The sequence below is a fragment of the Cervus elaphus genome, chromosome 29 (genome assembly GCF_910594005.1).
Source record: "Cervus elaphus chromosome 29, mCerEla1.1, whole genome shotgun sequence".
Lineage (NCBI taxonomy): Eukaryota > Metazoa > Chordata > Mammalia > Artiodactyla > Cervidae > Cervus > Cervus elaphus.
Window position 1 is genome coordinate 17,669,706 of NC_057843.1, and position 19,913 is coordinate 17,689,618.

The 19,913-nt window shown below is 41.2% G+C and overlaps 1 pseudogene; it reads left to right on the plus strand.

Moving 5' to 3' along the window:
* The first annotated feature begins 1,064 nt into the window (after positions 1 to 1,064).
* Positions 1,065 to 19,290, plus strand: LOC122685777 (annotated as a pseudogene).
* Positions 19,291 to 19,913: the final 623 nt, after the last annotated feature.

The window sequence follows — 19,913 nt, forward strand, 5'->3', positions numbered from 1 at the left end:
TGGGATTGCTGGGTCATATGGTGGTTTTATTCCTAGTTTTTTAAGGAATCTCTATACCATCTCCCATAGTGGCTGTATCAATTTACATTTCCACCATCAATGCAAGTCGGTTCTCTTTTCTCCGTACCTGCTCCAGCATTTATTGTTTCTAGACTTTTTGATGATGGCCATTTTGATGGGTTTGAGGTGGTATCTCATTGTAGTTTTGATTTGCATTTCTCTAATAATGAGTGATGTCGAGCATCTTTTCATGTGTTTGTTAGCCATTGGTGTGTCTTCTTTACAGAAATGTCTGTTTAGGTCTTTTTGCTATGTTTTGATTGGGTTGTTTGTTTTTCTGGTATTGAGTTGTATGAGCTGCTTGTATATTTTGGAAATTGGTTCTTTGACAGTTGTTTCCTTTGCTATTATTTTCTCCCATTCTGAGGGCTGTCTTTTCACCTGTTTGTAGTTTCCTTTGCCATGCAAAATCTTTTAAGTTTTATTAGGTCCCACTTGTTTGTTTTTATTTCCATTACTCTAGGAGGTGGGTCATAGAGGATCTTGCTTTGATTTATGTCATTGAGTGTTCTGCCTATGTTTTCCTCGAAGAGTTTTATAGTTTCTGGTCTTACATTTAGGTTTTTAATCCATTTTGAGTTTATCTTTGTGTATGGCGTTAGGAAATGTTCTAATTTCATTCTTGTATATGTAGCTACCTACACAGCACATTTAAGTACAAGACCATGTTAGTTATTATTCTTGCTATTCCAAGAGGGTTAAAATTAGGTTGTTAATGTCTGTTAATATCCTAGTGAAAATGAATTTATTTTTTCATCAAGAAAGAACATGAAATGAAGAACAGAATACTGGACAGAGAAGTTGAGATGAGGTGTAAGGGCACTTTCTCAGTGGGTCAGTGATAAAGAATCTGCCTGCAATGCAGGAGACGTGGGTTCGATCCCTCAGTTGAGCAGATCCCCTGGAGGAGGGCATGGCAACCCACTCTAGTATTCTTGCCTGGAGGATCCCGTGGACAGAAGGACCTGGCAGGTTATAGTCCATGGGGTCGCCAAGAGTCGGACATGGCTGAAGCAACGGAGCATAGGATGCATGCAGGGGAAGCTCGTCAAGTTCACATCCTGCTGGAGGACAGAGACCATGAGACTGTGTGCAGAAGTAGGTTCTGGGGGGACGTGTAGGGGGATCAAAAGCAAGTCAAGGCACAGAAGCAGGGTCAGGTGGATTTTACACAGTGTGAGGGTGGAGTGGAAGTCACGAAATGGTGTCATGAGACCGACCTGAGTTGGTATTTTGGCTCCTAACATATCAATATGGCTTCCTGGAGATTTAGCTTCCTCAGTTGTTAGATTTAAATTATTTTGAATTGCAGGATTACTGAGAGAACTTGCAATAATATGTACAAAGAACCTGGGGTGGGTATCCAACAACTTTAAAAGCAGATGTCTTTTTTTTTTTTTTGGCAACTTTGTTGTGGGCCTGCTTTTGTTCAGAGAACTAAAAAACATATATTAATATTAGGATTTCCAGGGTCTTCTGAATTCCTGCCTCTGATTCTAAAGATAATCTCCATGGAACCGTTGCTTCAAAGGAAGCCTCATCTCCCATTGTCTCAGTAGAATGAAAGGACAGGTAAAGAATCTGACCCAGTCTTTGGCAGACATGAAAATAGAATAATGAATGTAATACATAGGGCTTCCCAAGTGGTGCTATTGGTAAAGGTCCTCCCTGCCAATGCAGGCGGCAAAAGAGATGTGGGTTTGATCCCTGGGTAGGAAAGATCCCCTGGAGGAGGGCACGGCAACCCACTCTGGTATTCTTGCCTGGAGAATCCTTGAGCAGGGGATCCTGGCGGGCTACAGTCCACAGGGTGGCAAAGAGTCAGACATGACAAGCGGCTTAGCACAGCACAGCACACATACGTAATACATAATGATGATGGCATTTATTGGATGCCCGCGCTGTGCCTAGAAACAAGTTAATTAGTTTATATGCATTATTTTCATTTAAGCCTCATAATACTCCTAGCCCTGGAGGAGGACAGACACAGAGAGGTTTGCTAAATTGTCCAAGGTCACATCACACAGATTGTAAATGGCAGAAGTAGAATTTAAAACCAGGCAGCCTTTCCTCTAGAGCCACCTCTCTAAACTGTGTTTGGTGAGAAAGGCATTTTAGCCGAAGAGAACTACCCTTCGCTTTGTTAGGATTCTGGCTGAACTGCTCAAGTCAGCAAACTTTTTGCCAGGAAAAGCTGCTCGGTGGATGTCAGGAAGAAAATGAGGTTATAGATCTTTTCCTGTCTGGAGTGTGTATTTATTGTACAGTAGGATGTAATCTAAATTATTCACATTTTATATTTTATGGAAATTTTAGCTTCTGTAAATCTGAGATTTCAGAACTAGAATTATGTGTAATAAAGTTCTTATAAAATCCATTTAAAAGATTAATGATAGATGTATTTGTAGAAAATTAAATCTGGGTATTTTATTTTCTCCAGTTTCCTGGATCTTCCAATTTCATTTGCAGAGATTGTCTCTGTGACAGAATCTTCTCTTTATGCCTCTTGGGCAAAGCCAAGTGCAAGGCTGGTCCTGTGAGTGTAGAACTTTCTCTTGGGCAGAAGAGATCAGTGAGTTTTTGCAATAGCTTTCTTCTAAGACTTCTTTATAAATTCTCCTTTGCAGACTGGGAATCAAAAACATTCCACAGTGAAATCCAGTCTCCAGCCCTTATTAACTGAGTGAATTGATGGAGATCATAAAGCTACTAATATTTCTGAGCCTTTATTATTTCCTTAGCTGCAAAATAAGGATAATGTATCTTATTTCATAGATGGTCATTAGAATTAAATAAATAACAATTGAATGGAAACGGAAAAGGTGGGTCTTGAAATATAAACAAGTCAATATGCAGAGAAACAAATAAACACCACCAGCATCATGGCAACTGGGGCTTCCCAGGTGGTACAGTGGTGAAGAATCTGCCTGCTACTGTAGGAGACTCAAGAGACTTGGATTCAGTCCCTGGGTGAGGAAGATCCCCTGGAGGAGGAAATGACAATAGATTCGAATATTCTTGCTGGGAAAATCCCATAGACTGAGGAGCCTGGTGGGCTACAATCCATGGGGTCACAAAGAGTTGGACCCAACTGAGCAAGTGAGCACATGCTAGCACAGGGTGCAGTCTCATTATTGGTTGATGGGTTTGACATGTGGAGAGTTTGCCATATAGAACAGCTTCTTCTGCCTAATTTAATCAGCCCATTCACTGAAAGTGAAGTTCAGTTGCTAAGTCGTGTTCAGCTCTTTCGACTCCATGGACTGTAGCATGCCAGGCTTCCCTGTCCTTCACTATCTCCCAGAGTTGACTCAAACTCGTGTCCATTGAGTCGGTGATGCCATCCAGCCATCTCATCCTCTGTCGCTGCCTTTTCCTCCTGCCTTCAGTCTTTCCCAGCATCAGGATCTTTTCCAATGAATCAGTTCTTTGCATCAGGTGGCCAAAGTATTGGAGCTTCAGCTTCAGCTTCAGTCCTTCCAGTGAATATTCAGGGTTGATTTCATTTTGGATTGCCTAGTTTGATCTCCTTGCAGTCCAAGGGACTCTCAAGAGTCTTCTCCAGCACCATAGTTCAAAAGCATCAATTCTTCAGCACAAAGCAAAGGGAATATTTGATCATTCATTCATTTAATCTCAATTAGCATTAATTAGATTGTTCCTTTGCATTAGGCTGTGGGTTACGTTCTGAAGATCCTCAGATGAGTAACGCATGGATGCCTTGAAGTTTTTTGAAGCCACATGATAGCCCTGGTGGGAATGAGGCTCTAGAGTGACTTTTTCAGTTTGAATTGGTTATCTCTATTTTTGATAAATGGAAACCTGTCAAAGTTTAAAAGAGAATATATGTTCTTTCAGTACACATTTGCTACTGTGATAAAAATTGCTTAGAAGTATGTAATTATTCTTTAAAAGAGTTTTGATTGCTCATCAATTGAGTGCAGGTGAGTTGAAAGATTCAGGCAAAGTGAGGCAGGAAAAAAATGATGAAAAAAAAGGTCAATGAAGAGGCAGTCTGGTGCTGAGGATGGAACATGAACTTTGGACTCAGACAGACCTAGATTCAAATCCTGGCTTTGCCCTTGATCAAGGAAATGTCTTTGAGTAAGTTATTTTCCTTCCTAGAGATTTTCCACCCCCATCTGTTAAATGGTGACAGTAGTACATGATTTGCAAGATTATTGTGACAATTAAATGAGATAACGTATCTGAAAGACATATGAGCCTTATTTTAAGATGCATAGGCTATGATGGTCTGTGATATGCAAAGATCATCACTATGTTATTAAACAGAATACTCCTATGTTATCAGCTCACACCACCTCCATCTGTTGAAAACCTCATCATCCTCATTTTTCTGGTTAGCTGGGTTAACATGGTCTCTGTATCCACAGTGGCTATTTTCTATCCCATGCCTTATGGGTTTTCTTGCTGGCTGTCTGAATTGTAGCCTTGAATCTACTGGTTTCACTGTTTCAGCTGAATTGCAAGTTCCAAGGGACTGCTGCCCATGTCCATCATCACTGAGCACAATGTCTGAGCACATGGTAGGTAGTTGATGAATGTGGGATGAATGGAGAACAATGTATAAAGGAGATCATAGCCAGCAGGCAAGAATCTTTTCCGAGTCCCCTCCCCTCTCTAGTTACCTTCCCCACCCCCACACCACAAAAGCCATTGTGTCTTTTGTTTCACTGTGGTGGACGAGGCTTCCCTCATGCAGCAGAGGCTCATCCCTTTTCTTGTGCTCAAGATCACACCCATCCTTCTCAAGAACCGCACTCCTATCTGTTAATTTCCATTTTCCCCTCCTCCTTCTCTCCTGTATTTTTAACTTCTTTATGCCCATCAGAGTGAAAAGATCATAGTCTTATGCATGGAAGATGCTCAATAAATGTCTGCACAAGAAATGAAAACAAGTATTTAGTTTAAGGAAGGATTTGCTGAAGGATTCCCTACAATTGTGTGTTCCTTTGGTGCAGTGATTTTCAAAATTCTCAGATGTAAAGTCCTTTGCTCAAATGTACTTTTACCTGAAGATTCTATTTGTAACATGTGAAAAACCCACTGTTTTAGTTGGCAGAGAGAATGCAGGCAGAGAGAATGCAGGCCTGAAGCTTTGCAACGTCACTCTCTGCCTTTCCCCACTTTGGTGATGGAGGTTTCATGCAGTGTATTCGGCATACAGTGGGCACGTTAAAGGGGCTTCCCAGGTGATGCTAGTGGTAAAGAACCCTCCTGCTAATGCAGGAGATGTAAGAGACAGGGATTCAATCCCTGGGCCAGGAAGAGCCCCTAGAGGGAAGCATGGCAACTCATTCCAGCATTCTTGCCTGGAGAATCCTATGGACAGAGGAGCCTGGTGGGCCTGGTGGGTTACAGTCCATGGGGTCACAGAGAGTCAGACGTGACTGAAGTGACTTTGCACACTCACACAGGCACATTAAAAATGAGATTTACTTAGAGAAATTATTAGCCACAACTTTTGAAGCTTACGTCACTTGCATTTAGATAGCTTGATTATCATGGCTGTTTCTCATTTCTAAAACTTGTTTACAGTGTTGACATTTACTGCCATTAGTGGGTAGCTTTTCTATTCAGGTCAGCTTCAATAGGAGGAATATAACATTCAAACACAAAGTGGTGTCTGAACTCTCCTCTTACTTGAGAAGGGTTGGCAGGGCAACCGGACGGAGCTGTTCTCATCCAGTCTCAGAGTATAGTAAGGAATGATAAATACATTGTCATACATGAGAAAGAAGAGCCGCTTCCATTAATCCAGTGCCTTTGATGATGAAGGAACACAGAAACGTTGTTTCCTCAATCCTCAAAGATGTTTTATTAAGACACAAAGCCTCATCAAACCTGCTTTTCTTTGCTTCCCTGTTAAAGCACCAGTGACTGCATAGGATGAATTCGGATGATGTTATTTGCTGGTTGCTAGGTTTTTTCCCCTCCCGTTGTTCTCACTTATTCTCTCGCTTTTGCTCCTGCTGCATTTCCTTTGTTGGGATGCCTGATGAATATTTGTAATCCTTGTGTCAGATTTACATGAGCCTGGGTTACCTTTAGAGCATCACAGCCATAGAAGCCAACAGAAATTCATATAATTCCCTCCCAGAAAGTTGAGGAAACTTATTTGCTGGACACTGGAGTGTCTGTCCCCTGCTCACCCCTATTGATGGTGGGTTAGCTACTGTGAATCAAAATAGATGATTTACTTAAAGTAAAACAAACCTCTTCCAATGCCCACAGCTTCTTCCAAAATTCACCAGTTTTATCCAGCCTCCAGCCTCACCCTTCATACCTCCCTGCCTCCAAAGGAAACCTTGTTGCTTCTGCTGTAGAAGGGAAGAAAAACAGACAAGAGTGAATGCTTAAAACGTCCACCCATCTCAAGTCCAGGTTTGTTTTGATCTTAAACTTTTACCTTTATTTTTTCCGACTTCTTTTCAGAAAAGAAAGGTTCTTACTTCATTATCTTGATTCTCTCTCTTCCTGTGACCTTTTGCACCCCTCATCTACCAGTTATTCTTTTTGACACTTCAATTTGCAGTCTCTTTTCGGGCTTGATCTCTTTCTCTATCAAACCCTAAACTGAAAATGTGTGTGTGCTGGCTTTACCCTCTCAAAATACTAGAAAATTTCTTCCTTTAATGCTGAACTTCTCCAAGAAATATCTCCCTATATTGACTCCTTTGTCCCAGTTGCTAATCCCCTAGATGCGGCTTCCGACCCCACTGTTATGCACAAGCTTTCTCTACTAATAAAGGTCACTGGTTGCCTATTTATTGTCATGTCTGTTCTTTCCTTCTTAGCCTTAAAGTTATACAGTCTCTATAGTATTTGGCTCTTTTAACCACTCTTCCTTCTTTCTTTAATTTTTATTGGCCATTAGTTGATTTACAATGTTATGTCAGTTTCTGCTGTTACACATATACGTATATCTACTCTTTAGATTCTTTGCTCACGTAGGCCACGACAGAGCATTGAGTAGAGTTCCCTGTGCTGCATAGTAGGTCCTTATTAGTTATTTTACGTATAGTAGTTTGTATATGTTGTTCCCAATCTTTCAATTTATCCTTTCTCCCACTTTCCCCCCACGGGCTTCCCAGGTGGCACTAGTGGTAAAGAACCCACCTGCCAATGCAGGAGACGCAAGAGACGTAAGTTCTATCCTGGACTGGGGGGATCTCCTGGAGAAGGCCATGGGAACCCACTCCAGTATTCTCATCTGGAGAATCTCATGGACAGAGGAGCCCAGTGGGCTACAGTCCATAGGGTCAGAAAGAGTCAAACACAAAACTAAGCGACTTAGTACGCACCATCTTTCCCTCATACATTTGTTTCCTATGTCTTCTTTATCTTTCTAAAAACAATTTCTCCTCTAAATACTGTATAGCTACATTGATCAGGGGCCTGCAAGGGGCTTACCCTCTTGCAGTAGGTAACTAATCAAGTAGGGTAACTAATGATGGTTAATGTGAGACTGTTTACAAAGGTGTGAGCAGGGTTAAGAGAATAACAATAAAGGGTGGTGACATTCCCTGGGGCTACCACATCCTTAAACCATTACTGGAATGGAAAAGTAGGAAGTCAAGAGATACCTGGAGTAACAGGCAAATTCAGCTTTGGGGTACAAAATGAAGCACGGCAAAGGCTAAGAGAGTTTTGCCAAGAGAACCCACTGGTCATAGCAAACACCCTCTTCCAACAACAGAAGAGAAGACTCTACACGTGGACAGCACTAGATGGTCAATACTGAAATTAGATTGATTGTATTCTTTGCAGCCAAAGTTGGAGAAGCTCTATATAGTCAGCAAAAAATACTGGGAGCTAACTGTGGCTCAGATCATGAACTCCTTATTGCCAAATTCAAAATTAAATTGAAGAAAGTAGGGAAAACCACCATACCATTCAGGTATGACCTAAATTAAATCCCTTACGATTATACAGTGGAATTGACAAATAGATTCAAGGGATTAGATCTGATAGACAGAGTGCCTGAAGAACTATGGATGGAGGTTCGTGACATTGTACAGGAGGCAGGGATCAAGACCATCCCCAAGAAAAAGAAATGCAAAAAGGTAAAATGGTTGTCTGAGGAGGCCTTGCAAATAGCTGAGAAAAGAAGAGAAGTAAAAGGCAAAGGAGAAAAGGAAAGATATACCCATTTGAATGCAGAGTTCCAAAGAATAGCAAGGAGAGATAAGAAAGCCTTCATCAGTGATCAATGCAAAGAAATAGAGGAAAACAATAGAATGAGAAAGACTAGAGATCTCTTCAAGAAAATGAGAGATACCAAGGGAACATTTCATGCAAAGATGTGCACAATATAGGATAGAAATGGTATGTCTCTAATAGAAGCAGAAGATATTAAGAAGAGGTGGCAAGAATACACGGAAGAACCATATAAGAAAGATCTTCATGACCCAGATAACCATAATGGTGTGATCACTCACCTAGAGCCAGACATCCTGGAATGCGAAGTCAAGTGGGCCTTAGAAAGCATCACTACGAACAAAGCTAGTAGAGGTGACGGAATTCCAGTTGAGCTATTTCAAATCCTAAAAGATGATGCTGTGAAAAGGCTGCAATCAATATGCCAGCAAATCTGGAAAACTCAGCAGTAGCCACAGGACTGGAAAAGGTCAGTTTTCATTCCAATCCCAAAGAAAGGCAACGCCAAAGAATGTTCAAACTACTGCCCAACTGCTCTCATCTCACATGCTAGCAAAGTAATGCTCAACATTCTCCTAGCCAAGCTTCAACAGTACGTGAACCGAGAACTTCCAGATGTCCAAACTGGATTTAGAAAAGGCAGAGGAACCAGAGATCAAATTGCCAACATCCACTGGATCATCAGAAAAACAAGGAAATTCCAGAAAAACATCTACTTCTGCCTTATTGACTATGCTAAAGCCTTTGACTGTGTGGATCACAACAAACTGTGGAAACTTCTTAAAGAGATGGGAATACCAGACCACCTGACCTGCCTCCTGAGAAATCTGTATGCAGGTCAAGAAACAACAGTTGGAACTGGACATGGAATAACACACTGGTTCCAAATCGGGAAAAGAATATGTCAAGGCTGTATGTTGTCATCCTGCTTATTTAACTTCTATGCAGAGTGCATCATGTGAAATGCCCAGCTGGAAGAAGCACAAGCTGGAATCAAGATTGCCAGGAGAAATATCAATAACCTCAGAAATGCAGATGACACAACCCTTATGGCGGAAAGCAAAGAAGAACTAAAGAGTCTCTTGTTGAAAGTGAAAGAAGAGAGTGAAATAATTGACTTAAACCTCAATGTTCAGAAAACTAAGATCATGACATCCAGTCCAATCACTTCATGGCAAATAGAAGGGGAAACAATGGAAACAGTGACAGACTTTATTTTGGGGGCTCCAAAGTCACTGCAGATGGTGACTGCAGCTGTGAAATTAAAAGATGCTTGCTCCTTGGAAGGAAAGCTATGATCAACCTAGACAGTATATTAAAAGGCAGAGACATTATTTTGCCAACAAAGTTCCATCTAGTCAAAGCTATGGTTTTTCCAGTAGCCATGTATGGATGTGAGAGTTGGACTATAAAGAAAGCTGAGTGCCGAAGGATTGATGCTTTTGAACTGTGGTGTTGGAGAAGACTCTTGAGAGTCCCTTGGACTGCAAGGAGATCCATCCAGTCCATCCTAAAGGAAATCAGTCTTGAATATTCATTGGAAGGATTGATGCAGAAACTGAAACTCCAGTACTTTGGCCACCTGATGCTAATAACTAACTCATTGGAAAAGACCCTGATGCTTGGCAAGATTGAAGGCGGGAGGCGAAGGGGCTGACAAAGGATGAGATGGTTGGACTGCATCACTGACTCAATGGACATGAGTTTGAGTAGGCTTTGGGAGTCGGTGATGGACAGTGAAGCCTGGCATGGTGCAATCCACGTGGTCACAAAGAGTTGGACACAACCGAGTGACTGAACTGAACTGCCACACCCAGGAACTCTCTTCGAAGTTGAGTAGGTAACAGGAGTTATGTTGTGTTGGAGTTCCTTTGGCAAAGGAACATGGCCAACCTTGGCTCCCTGGGAGGGAAAGATCTGGGAGAGTATATCTCTGCTCCCCTCATCTGCTATCTGTGGTCATGGCCAGACGCAGTTGGAAGCTAAAGGGGTGGTGTGGGTTTGATGTAGTCCCTAAGGACCAGCTTCCTCAGGGCACAGAACACATCAGAGAAACAGGGTAACTGATGTGACACATTCAGCAGTGTAAACATGAATGCATATTTACAAAATAAGTGCAGAATATATGGAATAACAACACAACACCTGCCTATACACCCTTTCTCTTACCCTCAGAGTGAAAGCTGGCTTCAGGTATCTGCTTACCTGGATTTCCTTTTTCACTTAACCACTGGCCCCTGAGAATTTCTTAATTGTCTGCTAGCTCCTTGATATATATTATTTATATTTTGCCCAGCATTCTTTGCTCTTTTCAGTAGAAGAGTTCCTTGGTGTGTCTCATCTGAGAATCTGCTAGATACAGAAGCTCCTTGTTCCTTTTCAGACTGCTTTTATCCTTGGCTTCTTATTGTGGCAGGGTGGAATTTTCACCTTGCTGCTTATTGCACTTTTTATTCTCACAGGTAGAAGAAGTCAACTTTGGCTTTTGGTAAGACAGAGTTAAGAGACAGAGATTTTCGTAAATGTGTAACATACCAAAATTACGCTTATGCTTTGTCCCAATACTCAATGTGAGCAGGAGAAAGGTTACTTTGTCTTCAGACCTCTTCACTCTCCTGAGCTTCCATCTGCGCTTTCACTCACCTAACGGGCAGTGTTACGTAATTAGAATGCTCCAAACTAAACTGTTCTCTCCATCCAATTCTGCTTCTTGTCCTGTCTTTTCTTCTTTGTGTAGGGCTAGCACTGTCCAGTCAGTCATTAAACTAGACACCTGTGTTAGTAATGGGACTCCTTTTTCATGTACTGGTTATTTCCTGGAGCTTCTGAAGAGTAAATTTCCATTTTTAAGATGCAGCATGGCATGTTTCTTCTTTTTTGCTTGGCTGGACGTGGGCACATTGAAGGTAGCTCATTGTAGAGGCTGTTGGGGGTCTCAGAAGTCAAGTTAGACTTATGGACTTAAAGGTCCTCCCATCTTTTAAAAATTGTTTTAATTGTGCTTCCCACTCAGTTCTGGCACAGCCAATTTATTTGGTCCATAGGCAGTTTCCTAGCATGTGTAGAGGAATGGGGTTATCTAAGACAGAAGTCTGGGTGTGTGTATTCACAGTAAAGTCATGACACTGTGTTCATTTCATTGTCCTGCTCTTTCTGTGAACTCTGTATAAGTCACCTCCCATTCTCTTCCAGCCTTGTTCTCACCAGTGATGGTATCTCACACTATGAAATGAACCATGCTTTCTTCACCTGTGTAGCCTTATTTTGTCTGCTTGCATTAATTGATTTTCCTGATATTTTAACACCTTAGTTTTCCTTTATTTTCTTTTATCCCTCACCCTCATCCCACATCCAGTTGGAAATCAGTTCCTGTCAATTCTTTCCCCTAAATATGCCTCCAATTATGTCTCCTTTTCACTTCTGCCCCAACTCCCTTACATAGGCTCTCATGATTTTCTCCAGCAGACTCCCAGTGATGCATGCTGCATCGACAGTAATCATTTCAGCCTGTAAATCAGACCACAGTGGAGGTCTGTGTAAGAATGTGGGGTAGACCTGTAAGTGGGGTAGATGGTGTCTCCTCCCACAACTGCCATCTAGTGTTGGCATCTGTACTCTTGGAGAGAGTTACTGGGAACATCTCAATTTACCCAAGTGATCTCTAAGTCCATTGGAATTCCTGGGTTACCTTGTAGTTTTCACGGGCCTGCACATACATGGCCTAGTATTGGAGGACCTCGTTGTTGTTTAGTTGCTAAGTTGTATCCGACTCTTTTGGGACCCCATGGACTGTTGCCTGGCAGGCTCCTCTGTCCATGGGATTCTGCAGGCAAGAATACTAGAGTGGGTTGCCATTTCCTTCTCCACGGGAATCTTCCTGACCCAGGGATCAAACCCACATCTCCTGCACTGGCAAGTGGATTCTTTAGCACTGAGCCACCAGGGAAGCCAGGTCCTCGTTACTCCTCAAATCGTTACCATGGCATTGAGTTGCAGTTTTAACCAGTCAGATTACAGCTGTATTTCTGTAAGAGCCAATACACAGAGGAATGAGTCCTGAGGAGGAACATTCCTCCTCCTTTATGCAGAGACATCTCCCTTTATGCCAGACATTTTTCTTTCCTCCACTACAGAGTCAGAGGCATATTTAGATTTATTACTACTGATCTATTTCACTTCAAAGCCAGTAAACCTGTGTGTCTTTACTTCTGTTTTTTTTTTTTTTTTTTTTCCCACAAAGGTAGAGCAAGCTGGGGGCTTCCCAGGGAGCACAGTTGTAAAGAATCTGCCTGCCAGTGCAGGAGATGCAGGAGACTCAAGGTTGACCCCTGAGTTGGGAAGATCCCCTGGAGTAGGAAATGGCTACCCACTCCAGTATCCTTGCCTGTGAAATTCCGTGGAAAGAGGAGTTTGGCGGGCTACAGACCACTGGGTCACAGAGTCGGACACGACTGAGCACCACCCGAGAGAATGGAAGGATAATTCCTGGAAGGCTTGCAGAGAACCCCTTCCCTTAGCCAGCCTTGAGTCGAACTACTTCCACTCTTGAATCCAGAAGCTGTGGATTGTTGTTTCAAACCCAGTAAACGTTGGAGTCGTTTCTTTTCTTGTTATTCCAAATCTCCTTCACATTTTCCTTCTCAGAAATGCTTCATTGTCTCATATTTCTAACTCAGTTTCATCCTCAAATCAAAGGCTTCCTGTCAGCATCCTCTAACTTCTCTCTTTCTCAAACAGCTCTGAGCTCATGGAGACTTATTGCATCCCCAGAACAACTGCAGGTTGAAGACAGGATGCCATTATTAGCTTTGTGTAAGAAGACAGCAAAAGTGAAAGCAGAGTCTGTGTGCCCAAGGTTAAAGAGAGGTCTAAATGCATTTTAAATATTTTAACCAAGAGGGAGTGGAAAAGCTGTCCATACATTTAAAAATAAATTAATTTAAAAAAAAGCAGCCATAGTGTCCAAATCAAGTTAATAGAAAAAACTGTAAATGCCATGATTATGTTCTTCTAAAACAACCAAGCAAATCTGTGAATTTAGGTAATCACGCCCAGGTCTCCTAATGCCTTTGTTAGTCTTCTGTGCTTTACGCCACTTGTTTTTCCTTTGTAATTGTCAATCTGATCATGTCTTAAAAACATCAGATATACTTTAAGTTAAAAAAAAACCTCACAAAAATTTTACTTTCGAATTCCAAGCCAGGGTGAAATTTAATTGCAGTTATAAACCCTCTGAGCAAGGGTTTATCTGGAATTGCCAACATAACCCCAAGTTCAGCAATGCAAATGACACTGCTATAATAAAAGAAATAAAAAAGCTTTCAATATGTTGTCTAAGAACTTGAGCACATTGAAAGTGATTTATAAGCAGGCAGACTAAACATTTAAATGCCTTTCCTAGCAATGGTATATTTTTCAATACAGCAAGCGCTCTCATATATGATTCTGTATTCCGCGACAGCGCTGCTTCTGACAATATAAGTCCTTTCTGATAGGGTAACATTTCCAATCCAAGATTAAAATCTTGGAAACTTGTCAACAGAAAAGGATGATAATACGAGTGAAACTGCAGCTATCAAAGAAAAATGCCTCGCAAGTAATTTCTGTAATGGTCAACTTCTAGTAATTTTCCCTTCCCCTTTTACTCTTAAGTAAAGGGGTTGGCCTGAAGGTCATTTTAATATTTTGGATAAGTACAGTTACAAACCAGAAATTCATGAACACAGGGAAAAGTGAGTCATTTAATACCAGAAAAATCAACTTTTTACATTGCCTTTCTTATTTCCATTTCTAATGCAGACCATAGGGAATATTTTTCTTCTGATGAATAGGGGTTTAAGCAATGAGTTGACAATAAACCCTTGAACTTCACGAGGCACTAAAAATTAGAGGATCAGAGAGTCTTAAGTTTTCTTGAGTATATTTCCATAATTTTTTTCTGTTACTTTATTTAATCTTTCACTACTCCAGAGACTAGAACTGAGTGACCTACTAGGTCTTTTCCATTTTTTTCTTATAATTCTCTTTTTCTGTTTAGGATGTGGGTGATCTCTTTAATCTCTGGCATGCCCTTGGCTATACCACAGGTAAATCGGGGTGATTCTCAGTTTTACTAGCTACACAGGATGGAGTATTATGGGCCAAAGAGTATGTCTGAAAAAGTTCAAAACATTTATACACTTTTATTACTGTGATATTTCTAAATTATTTTATTCCCATGACACACTATGGTAGCCAAAGTGAATTTCAAAGTCTAATTTCTTATTTTTCCTTTGGTTGGATATATCTTGCCTTTATAATATTCTTTTCTTCCCTGAATACTCAGCATTTTCCTTATCATGGTTCTGAGTATTTCAAATCACAAATACACACACATACACAAACATTCTGTTTCTTCCTCAAAACTTATGTTTTCATTTATTTGATGATAAATCAAGTATAATTCAACACTTAATTATTAACTATCTACTAGTCTCCATCATTCAGGCCCTGTGCTGTCCCTGGGGGATGCATTACTAAATTAGATGTGCACTTGTTTCAGGTAGCTCAAGGTCTGATAAAGGAGCTAGATGTGTTTGTTAGTCATCAGATTTCAGAGTAATGGTCCTAGGGGAGGGATAAATAGACAGGCTCATAAAGGACCAACGTACCCAGTGTCAGGGGTCAGAGAAGTCTCCCTACAGCAGTGCTTTTCAAACTGTGGTCCTTGAATTATAGCATCATATCACCTGGGAGCTTGTCAGAAACACAAACTCTGAGGCTCCATCCCAGATGTACTAAATCAAAAACTCTAGGGACGGTCTTTTGTCTGTTTTGCAATAAGCCCCCTGTATGGTTCTGATACATGCTCAGGTTTAATAACCACTGCCTCAGAGTCAGTAACAACTTTGTAAGGAAAAGATGCTTTCTTTACTATCAGGCTCATTTACATAATTGATACCTCTTGATAATTAAGTCATCTAAGATCTCTTATTCTTCTCTTTGTCTCTAAACTGTACTGAAAAAGTGCAACAGCTTCCATTTTAAACAACTGTTACTTACATATACTTTCCCTGTCCACACACAGTTAAATGGTTTAAAGGTAGAAGACAAATAATTAATTACATTAGAGTTGCACAATGCAAAAACATCATTAACAACAACAACCTGATTCTTTTGAAAACAAAATAGGCCCAATTGTCCAAATTAATCGAATGAGTCATCCTAGAAATCTAGTTTGGTTTGTGAATGTGAGAACATTTGTGTCCTAGTACTCAATTTTCTGAAGCACCATTCTGTTTCTTGGAGATGATGAAGCAGCCGAGAATCCATTCTTTTCCCTATGCAACAAGAGTAGAATTCATATCTTCTTGCCCCACACCCTCTTCTCCATAGGAGTGAAGGCAAATGGAAGAAATGAAATAAACTAGACAAGAGCTGAACTAAATTGATTGATGTTTTAATTATATGCTTTCCTTCTGAGTTGCTGAGTTGCACTATAAAAGTGTCCCTCTTTTTATAGTTTTACATTATAAGTAAAATGATTTGTTGTTGCTCAGTTGCTCAGTTGTGTCCAGCTCTTTGTGACCCCATGGACAGCAGCATGCCAGGCTTGCCTGTCCTTCACAATGTTGCAGAGTTTGCTCAAACTCGTGTCCATTGAGTCGATGATGCCGTCCAACCAACTCAAGTAAAATGATGGAATTTATTTTTTGATAAGACTATATACTTATCCTTGTGTACAAGAACCAACTGTATACAACTACTGGTGAATTGTTTTATAAAGAATTATTAGTGAAAGTCAGGGAAGTCTAACGTGCTGCCATCCGGAGGGTCGCAAGAGTTGGACACAACTTAGCAACTGAACAACAACAACAGTTTGAAAATGAAATGGGCATCTTAAAAAACAAAACTCAAAGTTGTCCGTGGGCAGCGGTGGTGGCGGCGGGGCGTTGCGACGCCCGGCGCGGGCTGTCTCCGGAGCGCCCTCTGCCGGCCACGCTCGCAGCCCTGGCGGACCGTCGTGCGGCCGGCGCCGCGTCTGTGAGTGAGACCTTCGTGGGCTGCAGGGCTTTTTGGCTGCAGGACATCCGAGAGGAAATCCGAGAAGTTGTACAAAGTTTAGAACAAACAGCTCGAGAGATTTTAACTCTACTGCAAGGGGTCCATCTGGGTGCTGGGTTTCAGGACATTCCAAAGAGGCGTTTGAAAGCTGGAGAACATTTTGGTACAGTAAAAACACATCTATTCTGTTCCATTGATCTATATTTCTGTCTTTGTGCCAGTACCATACTGTCTTGATGACTGTGGCTTTGTAGTAGAGTCTGAAGTCAGGCAGGTTGATTCCTCCAGTTCCATTCTTCTTTCTCAAGATTATTTTGGCTATTCGAGGTTTTTTGTATTTCCATACAAATTGTGAAATTCTTTGGTCTAGTTCTGTGAAAAATACCGTTGGTAGCTTGATAGGGATTGCATTGAATCTATAGACTGCTTTGGGTAGAATAGCCATTTTGACAATATTGATTCTTCCAATCCATGAACACGGTATGTTTCTCCATCTGTTTGTGTCCTCTTTGATTTCTTTCATCAGTGTTTTATAGTTTTCTATGTATAGGTCTTTTGTTTCTTTAGGTAGATATACTCCTAAGTATTTTATTCTTTTTGTTGCAATGGTGAATGGTATTGTTTCCTTAATTTCTCTTTCTGTTTTTTCATTGTTAGTATATAGGAATGCAAGGGATTTCTGTGTGTTAATTTTATATCCTGCAACTTTACTATATTCATTGATTAGCTATAAATCCATGAACCTATGGACACCTTATCTTTGACAAAGGAGGCAAGGATATACAATGGAAAAAAGACAACCTCTTTAACAAGTGGTGCTGGGAAAACTGGTCAACCACTTGTAAAAGACTGAAACTAGAACACTTTCTAACACCATACACAAAAATAAACTCAAAATGGATTAAAGATCTAAATGTAAGACCAGAAACTATAAAACTCCTAGAGGAGAACATAAGCAAAACACTCTCCGACATAAATCACAGCAAGATCCTCTATGACCCACCTCCCAGAATATTGGAAATAAAAGCAAAACTAAACAAATGGGACCTAATGAAACTTAAAAGCTTTTGCACTACAAAGGAAACTATAAGTAAGGTGAAAAGACAGCCCTCAGATTGGGAGAAAATAATAGCAAATGAAGAAACAGACAAAGGATTAATCTCAAAAATATACAAGCAACTCCTGCAGCTCAATTCCAGAAAAATAAATGACCCAATCAAAAAATGGGCCAAAGAACTAAACAGACATTTCTCCAAAGAAGACATACAGATGGCTAGCAAACACATGAAAAGGTGCTCAACATCACTCATTATTAGAGAAATGCAAATCAAAACCACAATGAGGTACCATTACTCGCCAGTCAGGATGGCTGCTATCCAAAAGTCTACAAGCAATAAATGCTGGAGAGGGTGTGGAGAAAAGGGAACCCTCTTACACTGTTGGTGGGAATGCAAACTAGTACAGCCGCTATGGAAAACAGTGTGGAGATTTCTTAAAAAACTGGAAATAGAACTGCCATATGAGCCAGCAATCCCACTTCTGGGCATACACACTGAGGAAACCAGATCTGAAAGAGACACGTGCACCCCAATGTTCATCGCAGCACTGTTTATAATAGCCAGGACATGGAAGCAACCTAGATGCCCATCAGCAGATGAATGGATAAGGAAGCTGTAGTACATATACACCATGGAATATTACTCAGCCATTAAAAAGAATTCATTTGAACCAGTTCTAATGAGATGGATGAAGCTGGAGCCCATTATACAGAGTGAAGTAAGCCAGAAAGATAAAGAACATTACAGCATACTAACACATATATATGGAATTTAGAAAGGTGATAACGATAACCCTATATTCAAAACAGAAAAAGAGACACAGAAATACAGAACAGACTTTTGAACTCTGTGGGAGAAGGTGAGGGTGGGATATTTCAAAAGAACAGCATGTATACTATCTATGGTGAAACAGATCACCAGCCCAGGTGGGATGCATGAGACAAGTGCTCCGGCCTGGTGCACTGGGAAGACCCAGAGGAATCGGGTGGAGAGGGAGGTGGGAGGGGGGATCGGATTGGGAATACATGTAAATCCATGGCTGATTCATATCAATGTATGACAAAACCCACTGGAAAAAAAAAATAATAATAATAAAAAAAAATTAAAAAAAAAACAACACATCTAATGTCTTTGAGGAGAAGGCAATGGCACCCCACTCCAGTACTCTTGTCTGGAAAATCCCATGGGTGGAGGAGCCTGGTAGACTGCAGTCCATGGGGTCGCTAAGAGTCAGACACGACTGAGCGACTTCACGTTCGCTTTTCACTTTTGTGCACTGGAGAAGGCAATGGCAACCCACTCCAGTGTTCTTGCCTGGAGAATCCCAGGGATGGGGGGGCCTGGTGGCTGCCGTCTATGGGGTCACACAGAGTCGGACTCGACTGAAGCGACTTGGCACCAGCAGCAGCAACGTCTTTGAAGACCAAGTTTCCTGCGGAACAGTGTTACAGGTTTCACGAGCACTGGAGGTTTGTGCTGCAGTTCTTGGTCTTCTTGGCAGCGTTTGTTGTGTACTTGGAGTCCGAAACCATAGTGACCCGAGAAGCGGTTACCGAGATCCTTGGCATTGAGCCTGATCAGGAGAAGGGATCTCACTGGATGTGGAAGATTATCTCTCGGGAGTTCTCATTCTCGCTAGTGAACTGTCGAGGTTGTCCATGGACAGCATGACTGCTGGAGACTATTCCCGGCCCCTGCACATCTCCACCTTCATCAAACGAGCTGGATTCCAGCTTCTGCCTCCTCAGCCTCAAAAACGATACCCCGAGGAAGTGCTACGATGGCCTGAAGTACAATGTGAAGAAAGTGGAGGAAGTGGTCTATGATCTCCCTCTGGGGCTTCAACGGGGAGCCGGCAGCAGCCTGCGTGAAGCAGGGGGCGCCCCCCGGCCCTGCTGACCCCAGCGGTGCCCACCAGGCCCAGTCCAGCGCCTGCCATAGTAGTTAGAATGCCCCGTCATTTCTTAACCGATTGTGTGGTGTTTCAGAGTTGAAACACTTTTTAGGGGGTGACAGAATAGCCTTTACAAGGATAGGTTTTTCTTTGTTGTTTTCAGTGAATTTGCTCTGTAACTCAGTATATACTCCAGTTTTGTCAGAAAACGTCCATGTCCATCTCTTGGTAAAGTTCGGTAAAGTTCTTTTCTTGCTTACCAACCCACCCCCCCCCCCCCCACCAAAAGAAGTTGCCCATTGTACAATGCTAATACAAGAGTTTTTCATAATGTTTTCATAAACATTATGCTATCTTATTTTATCTTATTTAATAATGTTATTAATAATTCAATATACTATTATAATGATTCAGATGGGTCATGTCACAAATTGTTTCCTGAAATATAATTACAAATCTAATGGGTCACTAAGTTCTTTAAATATCTCTCATCATTCTTACAAATACATCTTTGCACATACAGCAGTATAAAAGATATTCTTAATCTGTTCACTTCATTCTGATTTAAGTTCCATCATCTTTTCTAAAAAATTTTGTTGAAATAGCATTGATTTACAATGCTGTGATAGTTTCAGATGTACAGAAAGTATTTCAATTATAGATACATATATATATGT